This window comes from Triticum aestivum, chromosome 4B, assembly GCF_018294505.1.
Source record: "Triticum aestivum cultivar Chinese Spring chromosome 4B, IWGSC CS RefSeq v2.1, whole genome shotgun sequence".
NCBI classification, from domain to species: Eukaryota; Viridiplantae; Streptophyta; class Magnoliopsida; order Poales; family Poaceae; genus Triticum; species Triticum aestivum.
Genome location: NC_057804.1, coordinates 545,774,223 through 545,789,290, shown reverse-complemented (window position 1 = coordinate 545,789,290; position 15,068 = coordinate 545,774,223). Strand labels below are relative to the sequence as shown.

At 45.2% G+C, this 15,068-nt stretch overlaps 1 long non-coding RNA gene across 1 annotated transcript; it reads left to right on the top strand.

Annotated features, from left to right (window-relative positions):
* The first annotated feature begins 6 nt into the window (after window positions 1–6).
* Window positions 7–1,889, top strand: LOC123093195 (uncharacterized). Its single transcript, XR_006445160.1, has 2 exons — window positions 7–791; window positions 1,349–1,889. It is a non-coding gene; the product is annotated as an uncharacterized lncRNA (long non-coding RNA).
* Window positions 1,890–15,068: the final 13,179 nt, after the last annotated feature.

Below are 15,068 nucleotides of genomic sequence, written 5' to 3'. Positions count from 1 at the left end.
AAAAAACCTACAATGACGCAGCCCCAATCCTCACCCGAACTGCCCCGCGACACCCTCCCGGGGCTCTCCCCGCCTCCCGTACAACGCCCTCTTCGGCGCGCTCATCGCCGGAGCGGCTCGGAGCGGCGTGCGCTGGAAGCCGGAGTCGGGAAGGAGTGCGACCACCAGCGGGAGACAAGGGGAGGCGCCGTCGTGCTCTCTCTGGTCGCCTGCACGGCCACCAGAGGGGAGAGGGTCAGGGGAAGCGGCTGCCTACGACTCTGTTGGGGGATGCAGCGTATGGCGAGAGGGGGCGCGCAGTAGGGAAGGCAGCGGTCGGATCCAAGCGGGGGTGAGGCCTGGTCGCCAGGCCCATGGCGGCCAGATCCGGGCCACGCATGGAGTTGGTGCGTCCCGCCGATGTGTAAAGGAAGCACAGGGCGGCGCGTCAGCGTGTCGTGGTGCACAACACCGTGCGGGGTGAGCGGTGGGATGCGAACGGCGTTGTAGGCGCCGATGCCGTACATGCTTTGATTTGCTGCCGCCGCCGCCTCCGCTTGAGTTCTACGGACGCTGCCCTTTGAGCCGGAACCGCATCCGTTGAGGACTCCAGGTATCGCCATCCAGGACGACCATCTAGAACCGAGCTGGAAACGCCACTATCGAGGATGATAGACCGCCACCGAGGCTGATTGTTGTGGACGCGCCCGCGCACCACCAGTCTCCTGGTTGTGGATTTCTGCTCACGTTGGTATGCATGAATCGTTGAGAATAATGTGGAATCATCTCATCTTCATGCTACTTCCAGCCAAGTAAGATTAATTTCTTTTATCTATAGTTCATTTTTATTACATACAGGAGGTGATCTGAATTAAAACAAGAATTCTGTGTAGTCTGCTTGAATCAATTGTTCATCTCTACATTAACGAATAGGATGGAGTTGTTTACTGTTACTTCAAAATAGCAAGACTGTCTGATGCTTGCTACATAGTGATTAACATACCACTAAATATAATATCCATTTCCTTTTAAGAAGTGCTATATACACTTGTTCTCTGGAACTGAAAGTAATGTCATTGTACCGGCTTGTCAATAGATGGTGGTTCTTATGTATGCTTCTTTAATAGCAAGATCATAGTTAATTGTGTTCTTCTTTATTTCCTCAAGGCGTTGATTGCTATTTCTTCCTCTTTTGTACTGAGGTTACTAGAGCATCCTGGGCCTCCGACTTCTTGATATGATCACTGGATTGTTCTTTAATGTTTAACAACCGAGACTGTTCTTTCCCGCAAAAAAGTATCTGTTCTGTCATGAACTACTGATGTCACTATGATGTCTCGAAGAGCTTTCTTAGTTTGTGGTTATGCAGATATACATGATCTGGTAAAGGGGGAGACAATGCTAGAGGCAGAGATGGCAAGGTAGAGGTGGAGGAAGAAGGTGTGGTAGAGGAGGTAAAATTCATGCCAAACAGAAGAAGCAGGGGTTGAGGAAGCTCAGGTACAAGCTGAAGATTAGGAGGAAGATTTACAACCCAATGTTGAAGGATGCATGTATCATATTTTGTTTGCTTGTAGCTACAACCCAAAAGGGAGAAATGCAGAAGAATTTGTTCAGACTTCAAACATCTGTGGTCGAGGAGAGAGCAACACCCAACAGTCTGCACTACACACTTGACATATGTGCAAAGGTGAAAAATTGCCCTTTTCTTGATGCTTGTAATTATTGATGTCTCATAGTTAGGATAATGAGTATGCACTTTGTGATGCTTTTGTTTTGCCCCAAAGAACTAATGTCATGATACAGTTTGTCATGATATATCATAGTTATACTCTGTCAAATGACATTTGTTTTGTTATCTCTGATTAGAGCTTGTTCTGTGTCCATGTATAGAAGAAAAATATTTTTGCGAGCGTACTATGACATTTCTGTGCCATGGCACATTTGATTTCAATTTTTTGGAGCATGCAGATGTATACATCATGATAATCTGTTTCTAAGCATGTTCATGGAAATTACACTTATGTTGGATCATTCTGAATTTTACTAACCTCATCGGTAATGCATCTGTGCATGATCGTACTTGATTTCATATTCTCATTCAACATGAATGAGTGCCCTCACAACTAATATATAGTTGTACGTCTATGGAACAGCTACTCCCTTCGTTCCAAAATAGATGACCCAACTTTGTACTAACTTTAATACAAAGTTGGGTCATCTATTTTGGAACGGAGGGAGTACATGTTAAACTGAAGTACCAATCAGGCATATTGGCTCTTCTGTACGTGTACGTGATCTTGATTATCTTCTGTTGTGAAGCACGGGAAGGATATAACCAGATAGATCATGTTGAAATTAGGAGTTAATCATGGCTTAGATTTTTTTTAGTTTCATAGACGTGAAAGAGTTGAGTGTTCTTGAGCAGCTTATAAAATGTAGTCCCTTGTGGTGTGGCCATGTTAGCTCCTATTATGTTTTGTCGGGTCTCATCTAAGAGCTATTCAACTTATAATCCTGAATAGTTGCCGGCAATTTTAAGAATGATTAAAAATCTGTTCCGGGATTTATGTGGGCACATGACTTACCCGTACATATTGTGAAAGTTTACAAGAGAAGCATATGCTATTCTGAATGAATAGTTGCAAATACCGTCTGGACCTGGCCATGGAAGGATGAACACTAAATGACCACAAATGAGATACATTTATCAGGTTATGAGTAGTTCTACCTTTTGTGGGCTTGCACATCTGGTTTGCCCGTCAGTGAGTTCTCTGATTGGTTTCACGTGCACAAACTTGTATCTTACACCTTACATGAATTATGTCATTTGATCGGCATATGTGGAATCCACTTATTTCTATACACATACTTGCATATCAAATTGATTTGCTTTTTGGTGCCTATTGTAATGTCCGTTTCATAGGAACCAAATAGAAGGAAATAGGATTGCTATCTTTCTGATTGAAAATAGTATACCTCATATTTAGTTAATTATGAGAAATCTTAGACAGACCGAGCTATGAAGTTATTTTTGTGATACAGGACGAACAGTGATGTCCATCTATGGTACAGTGGTTGTCGGCGCTAGCTAAAGGGGTGTCACCATGGTGCATCAATTTCTTTAGAAGGTCTATATGATGATAGAATTAATTAAGAATCATATGCTCTTCGTACGAGTTATCTATTTTTTTAGAAGGTCTATATGATGATGGATTTATATTTCATAATAAAATGTATTTTAGTGGAAACGTGCGTTGCACGTGCATACTAACTAGTTAGTACCAAATTAAGCATGTATTTTCTCCACTTTTTTCTCCTTCCTCACGATGTATTAGAAGCGACTGATTGCATGCATGCAGAAAAGACAAAAAGCTGATGTCATCATATATTCTCTTCTTTTGAAAACTTTCAAAAGTTTTGTAGCTCAAACCGTCGTGCCGATTGAAAAACCGTTTTCACATAAAAAAGTCAACGCGATGAGACCTTCGGAACTAGATCCCATGTTGGTATGTTCCAACGTATTTTTTTTTGTCAAGAAGTTACCACGCTTAGACAACATAAGTTATCATGACTATGGTACATAAGTCACCATGTTATTTACGCTGAAATTATTGGGGCATAGCCTCCAACATTCTCACCACATGCATATACTAGAGGACAAAAAAGGTTAAATGACGTCCTATATTCTCCCTATTTTGAGGATTCATTAAGTTTTGTAGGTCAAACAGTTTGTCCGATTCAAAATCTGTTTTCTAGACCAGTCCTTCAAAATTAGATCACATGTTAGCGTGTTACGATGACCTTTTTTGGTCAAAAGCTTACCACATCTGAGCTACATGAGTTATATTTCTGTTGTGCGTATATTATCATGATATTTACACACGAGTAACCCGAGAGGGGGTGTTCTTCAACAAAAAGTCGTGGGTCATTTTTTTACCAACATGGGTAAAGTAACTTATCAACTCTGATGTGCGTGTATGACCATACTATTTACACATGATTTATCAGGGGTGTTTTTTCAACAACCTTTTGACCTCACAAAAAAATTATCACGCCTGGGCTCGATAAGTTATCAGCTCTGATCAAAAGTTAATGGGGTATGTTTAAAAAAAATTGTCCCAAGGTCAAAAATTATCATGGTGTTTCTAATGAGTTATCAGCTTTGTTGTGTACATATTACCATGTTATTTGACAAAATTTATCGTGGTATGTTTTTCATCAACTTTTTTTCCTGGGTCAAAAAATTACCGCATGTTTGTACATGACTTATCAGCTCTATTGTGCGTATGTTACCATGCTATTTACACATCAGTTGTCGGGAATGTTTGTCAACACCTTTTATTCCCGGGTCTAAAAATCACCACACCTGGACTGAGTAAGTTATCAGCTCTGTTATGCGGTTATTACCCTACTATTTAAACAGAAGTTACCGGGAATATGTTTTTTTAACAAGCTTTTATCCGGTGGTCAAAAGTTATCATGTTGTTTCTAGTGAGTTATCAGATTTGTTGCGTGCATATTACCATGTTATTTGCACATAAGTTACCGGGATATGTTTTTCAACACTCCCCCTCCTCCCCGCACCCGGGGTCAAAGTTATTGTGGTATTTGTGCATGATGACCATGTTATGTGGTGCTTATATTATCATGCTAATTACACATAAATTATCGGGTTGTGCTTTTCGACAACTTCCTCTTCACCTCTAAAGTTACCATAGTGTTTGTACATAGGTTATCAGTTCTACCGTGTGTGTATTTTCATGCTATTTACACATAGTTACCACTGAATTTGTGCGAAACATAAGTGCCGTCGATTCAATGGCCCACGAGTCGTTCTTTTTTGTTGCAAAATTTAGGTGGTTCTTCATGTAACAATTTTTTTTAAAAAACTGAACTTAAAAAAAACTAGTTTTTTGTCAAGGTAAAAAAACTAGTTTTTGTCAAGGTAAAAAAACACTACACAATGATCAAATAGCATCAGGTTTTCCCTATTTGATAAGAAACCAACAGAGATGAGCTGGGTACCATGCTAGAAACGACCAGCAAGCAAAAAGAAACTACTTTTCTTTTGCTGTCATGGGGTTTAAAAAAGGTCATCTAGAGACTTTCCAACTGTAAAACATGAAAATGGCATGAGGTGCGTTGGTCATTGTCATCATACAAAAGCTAGAAGACCCAGGTTCGATTGCTGCTGTACACAATAATTTTTTTGGAGAGGAAAAAAAGACAGTTACCGAATATAGGGAGAAAATCACGGGATTAGCGAAAAAAAGGCAGTGACATGATCGTTCGGATCTATTCCCAAGATCCAAACGTTCATTTCCTGCGGCAGTTATTTGTCTTTCGTACAATATTCAATTTAATTTACCTTCATATGCTAGAGTTTGAAATCACTAATTAAGGAGTACTCCTTGGGGAGATCACTCCAACTTCCCAGGTTCGCTCTGCATGTGCGTCACTTGTCGCAACTTGGTAGTTTTTCTATTTTTGTAGATCCGTTTATTTAAAACGTTTTATCTCTTAAACCGTGTGTCCAAATCTCGAACCGCTTTCGCCGTTGGATTCCTCGCGTCAAGATCTTCAAAACTAGATCCCATGTTGATAAGTTTTGACGAACTTTTTTCACGAAAAAAATCGGACGAAAAAACCGAACCGGGAGCACAGGTTTATTTCCCTTTCCGAATGAGGCACGGCCGTGCCTCTGACGAAATCACAACCGTGCCTCTCGTGAAAGAAAGAAAACAGAAAATGCATTTTTTTCGTTTCCGAGGAGGCACGGCCGTGACTCTCGCGAAAGCACAACCGCGCCTCTCGCGGAAGCAAAACCGTGCCTCCCGCGAAAGAAAAAAAACATGTTTTTTTTTGTTTCCAAGAGGCACGGCCATGACTTTCGCGAAAGCACAATCATGCCTCTCGCGGAAGCAAAACCATGCCTCTCGCGAAAGGAAAAAAAATAGAAAATGCATTTTTTTTCGTTTCCAAGAGGCACGGCCGTGCCTCTCGCGAAAGCACAACCGTACCTCTCGCTAAAACAAAACCGTGACTCTCGCGAAAAAAATGTGTTTTTTTGCACAATTTTTTTTGCTCGAAAAGCTAGGGAAGACCGGTGAAAAACCAAAACGTCAAAAAAAACAGAAAAAAAAATCATTTGAAAAGCGAAAAACGCGTGCGGAAAAATAAAAAACCAAAATTCAGAGGGAGCGCCCAGAGCGCGACACGTGGTGAATGGCTGAGAGCGCGCCAAGTGGCGCTGATCGTTGCGAGGCTCCCGAAGGAGCGCTCGTTAATTAGTTGCTCCTGCTAGAGTTTCGTATAATTTTAGCATCTTTCTAAGGAAACAGAAAATAACTCACTTGCAGCAACAGTATTGGGCCAGCCCAGTAGCCCAGGGGCGTAGGCGAGATGTATTAGAATTCGCAGCAGGCGAGAAATAGCATTTGCGGAGGAGTTGCAGAGAACTCGGGGAATGCCACAAATGAGTGTGAACATATATTCCATCCAGATAAAAGATAGTAGGAAACGACAACACTTGATACACATAGTCTCAACTTAGCTAGGGAACGACAACACTAGGTACAAAAAGTCTCAACCTAGTTAACTGCATATACCTTGGAATCTCACTCACTCGGATGTTCAGAAATGTCTGCACCCTTGTGGGTAACAAAACATTTTGGCCTTCTCCGGCAAAAAAATGTTGGTGCCTGGCGGCTGGCTCGCAAACAAAATTGTGACAGACGCACGACATTTTAATCGCCCAAATTTACAGGGGTAACACCAAGCAACCAGCCGGGGGTTGCAGAACCGAAGAAACGGGACTGAATTAACATGCCCGGTGAAAACAACATGCATAGCAATTGCTGTTCCTTGGGCTCTATATAAAGGAGGTTGATCATCGCATACCTGCACACACACAGACGACGTATAGGTCGCAGGCAACTGACAAGCACTGGTGGAAAAAAGGCCTTTGGTCGTGGTTCGCAACTGCCATTAGTCGCGGTTGCGCAACCGCGACCAAATAAGCGCGACTAAAGTCCCCCACCTTTAGTCGCGGCTGCTTAAGAACCGCGACTAACGGCCCGTCCACGTGGGCGTCAGGCGGCCGTCGGGGCGGAGGACCTTTAGTCGCGGTTCTTCTGGCCAACCGCGACTAAAGGCCGCCACAGGTTTAGGGTTTTAGCCCCCCCCCTAAACCTGTTTTCTGTTTAATTTATATTGTTTTATTTCTTTTGTGCTTTATTTTAATTTTGAAGGAGTTTCATATATTCTACGGTACTACATACATGCATATGAATGTACAATTTCAAATAAATTTGAAATTAGAACCAAAAAGAATTCAAGAGGAATATACAATATATATTCAATATCATCGGATGACCATATACAATTTTGAACAAGTTTCCATACATGATTTAATGCATATAAAGTTCTACGTCCTCGTAATAGTGTTCTCCTTTAGGATGGAGGACTTCCCTGCTGAACCATCCAGCTAGTTCCTCTTGAAGTGGTCGGAAGCGAGCTTCTGGACTAAGCATCCACCGGAGGTTATTCCTCTGAGCATTGGTATCACTCGGAACCCGCTCAGAGGTGTATCTCCGGATCATCTCACAGACATAGTATCCACATAGATTGGTCTCCGGTGGCTGAATATCCCCAGCATTCTTAGCCTTTAACATTTTGAATTCTAGCTCTTTTTTGAATTCACCGACCTTTGTATCTACGAACCGTCTCCAAACCCTACGAGGCAAAGAAAATTAAATGAACAAGAGAGTTATTAATTAGTTACTTGATATTAGGAAATGAACGAAATAGGCCGATCGATATAGAGCGCAAATGAATGAAAATAATTACTTCTGCAACATTCTTCTCATGCCGCCCCAAAGCTTTGGATCCATATTCACAGAGTCGTGGACGAGACATTCTGAGGTGTTAACTTTAATTACTAGCAGAATCCAGTGGAACCTGCGGACACGATACATGCACAGTACGTCATGCATAACTCATCGATTAGCCGGCCAGATACCATGCATGGAGTAAACAAAAGAGAATGTGCTCAAGACAGAAACACTCACTCAAAATGGTAAGGAAATAGAATATCACTTTTGAGTTCCTGCTTTGTAAGAAACTGCCACAGGTCTGCCTCCACGTCGGCGGGGTGACGCTCCAACACATGTCCATTAACGATGTGTGGGTCAATGAACCCAACATCATGGATGTTCCTTACTCTGCATTCCTTAATCTTCATTCTGCATGTATAATAGCGGACACAACAATATAGTTAGGACATATATATAGTGCAGGCAATATGAACGAGATGGGGTAGAAATTAATAAATCACTTACAGAACGTAGCAACTGATGATAGATTTATCGAGCTCGCGCAGATTGAAAAGCTGGAACAATTCACTCAGTTCAATTTGTACATAGTAATGTTTCAAGTGATGCTCATGTCTAACTTCCGCATAAATATATTCTTTGGCATTTTTATTTTTTATGTAACCCTTGTACCATTTCAGTAGACCTTTCATTTGTGGAGGTAGATCCTTTTCCTGCGCAGGCTCGACGAGAGGCCCATTCTTGACATATGTAATTACTACCTCCTTCACTGGCGCCTCATCAAGGCCTAACAGTTCACGAAGAGTAATACCTAAGTTGGCCGCTTGTTCTCTGGCACTCGTTACAGTCAATCCCTGTGCTGCCGCAGCTTGTATGATCTCGGGGGCATCCGGACAGAAGGCTTCCACTATAAGCGGGGCAATCGATTGTTTACTTTGTTCCCCGAGCTGGGCAACTTGTTTCCCGCTTTTTTTACTTTCGGCCTTCTCCCGCTCTTTGTTCTCCTTGAACATGAGTGCCTGCCTGCGAAGTTCACGTGCATAGTCGTTAGGCAGATTCTTCGCGGCTTGGGACGGTGTGCTCAAAAATGACTTAGCCCACTTCTTTTGCTCATCAGAAAATACTGGCTTGGGCTCGGGCTCTCTTTTCTTCTTGCAGTCCGCCTTCCATTTCTCCAAATCAGCAGTCGCGGCCGCGTCGACTTCCTCGGCACTACGTTCCCAAGGCCTTGTGGGGAGAGGCTTCAGTGATGGCTCCGGTACCTTTGTGGTCTTAGGTACATAAGGGTCCGGGTTAATAATCCAGGACTGCTTCTGCTTCTTTGCCGGAGGTGGATTGGGGGGCGGCGTCTGATCACCCGCCGGACGAGGACTGGGGGGCGGCGGCTGATCACCCGCCGGACGTTGTGGACTGGGGGGCGGCGTCGGCTGACGTGACGGAGGTGTAGGTGAACCGCCACCACCACCACCACCACCACCACTGCCACCGCCACCACCACCACCGTAGGGGGGTGGACTTGTTGTCCTTGGCGCCTCGCCTGGAAACTTGATAAACTTCTTTTGCCATAGAATGAAATGGCGCTTGACATCTCCAAGTCTTTTCTCCCCTTCAGGTGTAGCAATGTCAATCTCCAGGTCCTCAAACCCTTGGACTATGTCCTCCACCGTGACACGAGCATAGCCATCTTGAATGGGGTTGTTGTGGTGGAGTGCTCCAGGTAAACATGGTAAAGCACTGCCGATGGCTACCTTCATGGACATGTTCCCGATAGGATAATACAGATGACATTCTTTCATCTCCTTTATATCGTCCACGGGGTAGCGAGGATGCTCCGGTGAAGTAATTTCGACCACCAGAGGCTCCGGTGCAGTAATTTGGACCACCAGAGGCTCCGGTGCAGTAATTTCGATCGTCGGTGCATCTGCACCAGCTGGTGGGGCCTCCGTGGAAGCCACGCTGCTTCTCCGCTGCTGGCTTCCGAGATCCGCTGGATGATCTTCATGCTGCACCCGAGCTGCATCTCTTTCGGCTACTAGTACACTCATGGTTTTCTTCATCACATCCATTTCCGATGCCAACCGCGCCACAACATCTGCTTCCCGATCCATCTTTCTCTTACGGCTTCTGTAACCGTACGGGTCATCGTTCTGGGGGAACCCTATTTTCCACGGAATGTGCCCCATGCCTCGTACACGTCCTCCGTGTTCAGGATTCCCGAGGGCTTTTGTCAGCGCGTCGTTCTCTCTGTTGAACTTGATCTTCCCCTGTTGAGCATCCCTCATTGCGTTAATAAGGGCTTGGGTGGGTTTAATTAATTTGCCCCTGTAAACACACTCCCCTGTCTCCGGGTTCAGCGTTCCCCCATGCCCGTACCACCAGCTTTTGGCCCTTGGGTCCCATCCCTCCGTACCTGGACGGATTCCTCGCGCCCTCAGCTCGTTCTCCATCTTCTCCAACCTAGGCACCCAAATGCGATACCCTCCTGGCCCCATAACATGATTGTACTCCTTAGCCGCATTTTCCTTATTTTTTTCGATATTTGAATGAACTGCTCCGATTTCTTTTGCTTCACAAATTCTGGCCAATCATGTTTCAGTTTCTCATATTGTCCTTTGAAATCCGGAGTCTTGTTCTGCTTGACAAAGTCATGGGCTAGATTTTGCTTGAATTTCCGGAATGCGTCGGCCATCTTATGAAGAGCGAACTGTTTGACTAGCCTCCTCCTCTCCTTGTTTTCCTCAATCTTGTTACCCTCCTCATCGAATTTATTGTATTCCGGAGGTAGAACGAAATGTTCCATAAGCTTCTTGAAGCAATCTTTTTTTGTTCTCTTATCGACAAAAGTGAAACCATCAATTCGTGCCTTCTTTGGCTCATTCCACTCCTGGACGGTGATCGAGACGTTGTCTCTAACAATGGCTCCGCATTGGCTGACAAACTTGGTGGCGTTCTTGCGGGGCTCCAGCGGCCTGCCGGTTGCACTGTCGACAACCTCGATGGTGCATGTTTCTCCTTGTTTCATCGTCTTGGTTGCGCCACGCTTTGACGACGTACTCGATTGTTTCGACGATCCGGCCGAGGGCTAAAATAAGAAAGAGTCGCGCGCGTTAGTACACACATATTTTTTCAAATCAGTTAGTTTGTATCACCAGAGGCTCAATGTATATATATACCTCGGCGCCGGAGGTGGTTGCTACTTCCATTTGAAGATCATCGTTTATCGACGTTTGTTCGGCATCATCTTGCTGACGGCGCCCTTCATCTTCACCGTCAAGGTTCAGATAAGAAGAGATATCATCTTCTTCTTCTCCGGTCGGCACATATAGAATATCGCCGTTTATGATGCCGAACATATGTGCTTCACCGTCCGGATCATAGTTGTCCATAATCGGGTCAGCTCTATCGTCCGCCATTATGTCAGTCCTGAAAACATGTAGTAAAAACAAATTAATTAAGTGAAGAAGGGGGGCGGTGGCGGTGGCGGTGGCGAAAGGGCGGTGGCGAAAGGAGGGGGCGAGGAAGGGGTGGGAGAGGGTGTCGCGGTAGAGCGCGAGACGGGGCGGCAGACGACGGCGTCACGGAGAGGGGAGGCGAGGACAACACATTTATAACCCTCGCCGTCCCCTCTCGATCCCTAAAAAAACACCGCGCGCATCGCCGCCCCCCTCGCCGCCCCTCTCCGTATAAACAAATTGTCCGAACAGAGCTTGGAGTAGAGTGGCTAGGGTTTGGCCAGGGATGCGGATGGAGACGAACATATGTGGGGTCGGGATGGCCCATGTGCAGGGCGGGGGGTTTGTTTTTCTTCTGTTTTTTTCTTATGTTTTTCTTCTGTTTGTTTTTTTCTTCTGTTTTTCCTTTTTTCTTCTGTTTTTTTCTTCTGTTTTTTTCTTCCTTTTTCCTTCTTTCTTCTTCTTCCTTTTTCCTTTTAAAATCAGAAAAATAAAACTAATTCATTTTAAAATCTTAAAAATACAATTATATATCAAAAAAATCAGAAAAATAAAACTAATTCATTTTAAAACCCCTTGAAGGTTTGACAAAAGGTTTGATACATCATTCAGTTCATCGACCAAATACAAAGTTTGGTACAATAAATTATTACACATCAATTCTTCCCTTGTGTCCCTGCTTGCTTACGATTGTGCCGTATCCATGGAGCATCCTCATCATTTAACTTAATGCTTGGGTCAATGTTCACTTTGAAGGGCGGAATTTCACCAAACATATTATAATCTTCTGACATGTCTGTCTTGTCCTCCACTCCCACGATGTTTCTTTTCCCTGAAAGAACAATGTGGCGCTTTGGATCATCGCATGATGTACTGATCGTTTTCTTATCTTTCCGTTTCCCATGCTGCAAAATCTTTGAACCATCTGTCGATCTTTCTCCATTGCGTTCCATCTGCGGTGTGTCTCAACTCCCCGTCCGACTTACGGTCCTCTTTGTGCCATCGCAACAACTTGGCATGCTCTTTGTTCCTGAACAGACGTTTCAACCGTGGTATTATAGGAGCATACCACATCACCTTGGCGGGAACCCTCTTCCTGGGTTTCTGGCCCTCAACATCGTCACCAGGGTCATCGCCTCTGATCTTATAACGCAATGCAGTGCATACCGGGCATTCATTCAAATTCTCGTATTCACCGCGGTAGAGGATGCAGTCGTTGATGCATGCATGTATCTTCAGAACCTCTAAACCTAGAGGGCAGACAACCTTCTTTGCTTCGTACGTACTGGCGGGCAACTCGTTATCCTTTGGAAACATATTCTTCAACATTTTCAGCAAGTTTTCAAATGCCGAGTCAGCTACACCTGCCTCTGCCTTCCATTTCAGCAAATCCAGTGTGCAACCCAGCTTTTTCAGACCATCATCGCATCCGGGGTACAGCGCCTTTCTGTGATCCTCTAACATGCGATCCAAATTCTCCCTCTCCTTTTCAGTTTCGCAGCGTCTCCGTGCATCAGCAATGGTCCGACCAAGATCATCAACGGGATCATCACATGCCTCTTCTTCACCTTCCCCTTCACCTTCAGCATCCTCCATGAAAGTATCACCGAAATGAGCAAGATAGCTTTCATCGATGAAATCATCCCCTTCTTCGTCTTCTTCCATTATAACCCCTCTTTCTCCATGCTTGGTCCAACAATTATAGCTTGGCATGAAACCGTGCCGAAGCAGATGCATGTGAACATCTCTTGAGGAAGAGTAACCCTTCTGATTCTTACAGATAACACATGGACAGATAACAAAACCCCCCTGCTTGTTCGCATTAGCCACTACGAGGAAATCTTTCAAACCCGTAGTGAACTCGCCGGAGAGTCGGTTACCGTACATCCATTGCCGATTCATCTGCATTATTATAATATAAAATATATAATTAACCATCATGCATTTGTTAAACTAACTAGCTACAAACAATATAAATTAAACAATGAACTGCACACATGCATATTTTATCAATGACACATCAAAGGTTCATCAAGTTGCTAACCGCGATCGAGGAGTGTGGCTCCAACACTTCATGTCATGTTTGTTTCATGCTCTTGGGGCATTTCATCAAACACCTTATGTGCATAAGAGGAACCAAAAGCAAACCTACACCCACTTGTGAAGAGAATGGCTCCAAATGGCTAAGTGTTGGCTGCTGGATGGGTAGGGGAGGGGCTTTAGTTGCGGTTGGCCTGGCAAACCGTGACTAAAGGTGCCCGAAGGCCTTTAGTCGCGGTTGTCCTGGCCAATCGCGACTAAAGACCCTCACGTGCGCCAGCTGGCCACCGAGCGCCCTGGGCCCAGGCCTTTGGTCGCGGTTCACCTCCAGAACCGCGACTAAAGGTCCCATTAGTCGCGGTTCCTACAGCTTCGCGACTTATGGGGCTGGACGGAAGCCTGTTTTTCCACCAGTGAAGCATGGCTAACGGGAAGCTGCTGGCCGTGTTTGCTCTCTTGCAGGTTCTGGCGCTCCTCTTCCACGTCCATGACGTCTCCGGGGCCATCAGTCTCACGCACAAGCATGCAAAGCGGCCCGGCGGCGGCGGCGGCGGGAAATGCCACATCAGCGGCTTCCTCCAAGGCAAGGCCGGCAAGTGCAACCCGGAGCACGGCTCCGACTGCTGCGTCTCCGGCCACAAGTACCCGCAGTTCAAGTGCTCGCCCCCGGTGTCGGCGGAGACGCCGGCAATCCTGACGTTGAACAGCTTCGCGGCCGGAGCAGACGGGGGAGGCAAGTCCTTCTGCGACAACAAGTTCCACCCAGACAGCGCGCGGGTGGTGGCGTTGTCCTCGGGGTGGCTGCGCCTGGACGGCACGCGTAGGTGCAACAAGATGATCCGCATCAATGGGAAGGGGCGGTCTGTGCTGGCCAAGGTGGTGGACGAGTGCGACTCAGTGAACGGCTGCGACGAGGAGCACAACTTCGAGCCTCCGTGCCCGAACAATGCCTTGGACGGGTCGCCGGCGGTGTGGAAGGCGCTGGGGCTCAAGGAGTCGATTGGAGAGTTCAAGGTCACCTGGTCTGACGTCTGAGCTTAGGCCAGGGATGGGAGACCTGTGTGCACCTCACTCACCAGGTGCAGCGTATGGTGTGTGAGATGCTACGTACTCTTGGCGGTGGATCGAGTCGCTGCTAATCTACATCTTATAAAAAATAGAGTTGGTGATGATGGTGTGCTTGCCATCCTGCAATATAGGCCGTTTGATTTATATCTGACGGATAGGAAGAAAACTATAAATTTTTTGCAAAAAGGTACCTACACACCTCTCTGCATTTGCAAATAAGGCTTTCCCTCGTTCATCCTTTTCTCTCACAAGATAAACTAGTCATACAAATGCATCTTGATGTTACGTGCAACGCACGGGCATCTTGCTAGTCTAACTAAATAAGCCGCCGTTCACGTATACTTGATGTTTTCTCGGGTTTATGTACTCTATTTGTCATTGTTTCGATGCTAGTATTAATTACTGGCTAAACACCATGCGTTGTTGCGGAGCGACAAAAGAAAGTATGGCTATGTAAATGATGTGCCTCACGTGTTAATTACTCCGACGTTTATTCTACCACAAATACTACCTTGTTCTCCAGATAAAAAAAAACGGTTTTGCTATTTTTCAGTCGAGTGTTTTCCAATTGGTTGTCATTCGAATTTGTGGCCGTCCAATCGCGCTCTGTGATTCGTGCTTAGTTCTCTGGTTTCCTGGCGGGTTTCTTTTGTTGCCGGTTCGGTTTTGTTTTGTCGGGAGTGGTTTTCTGGGT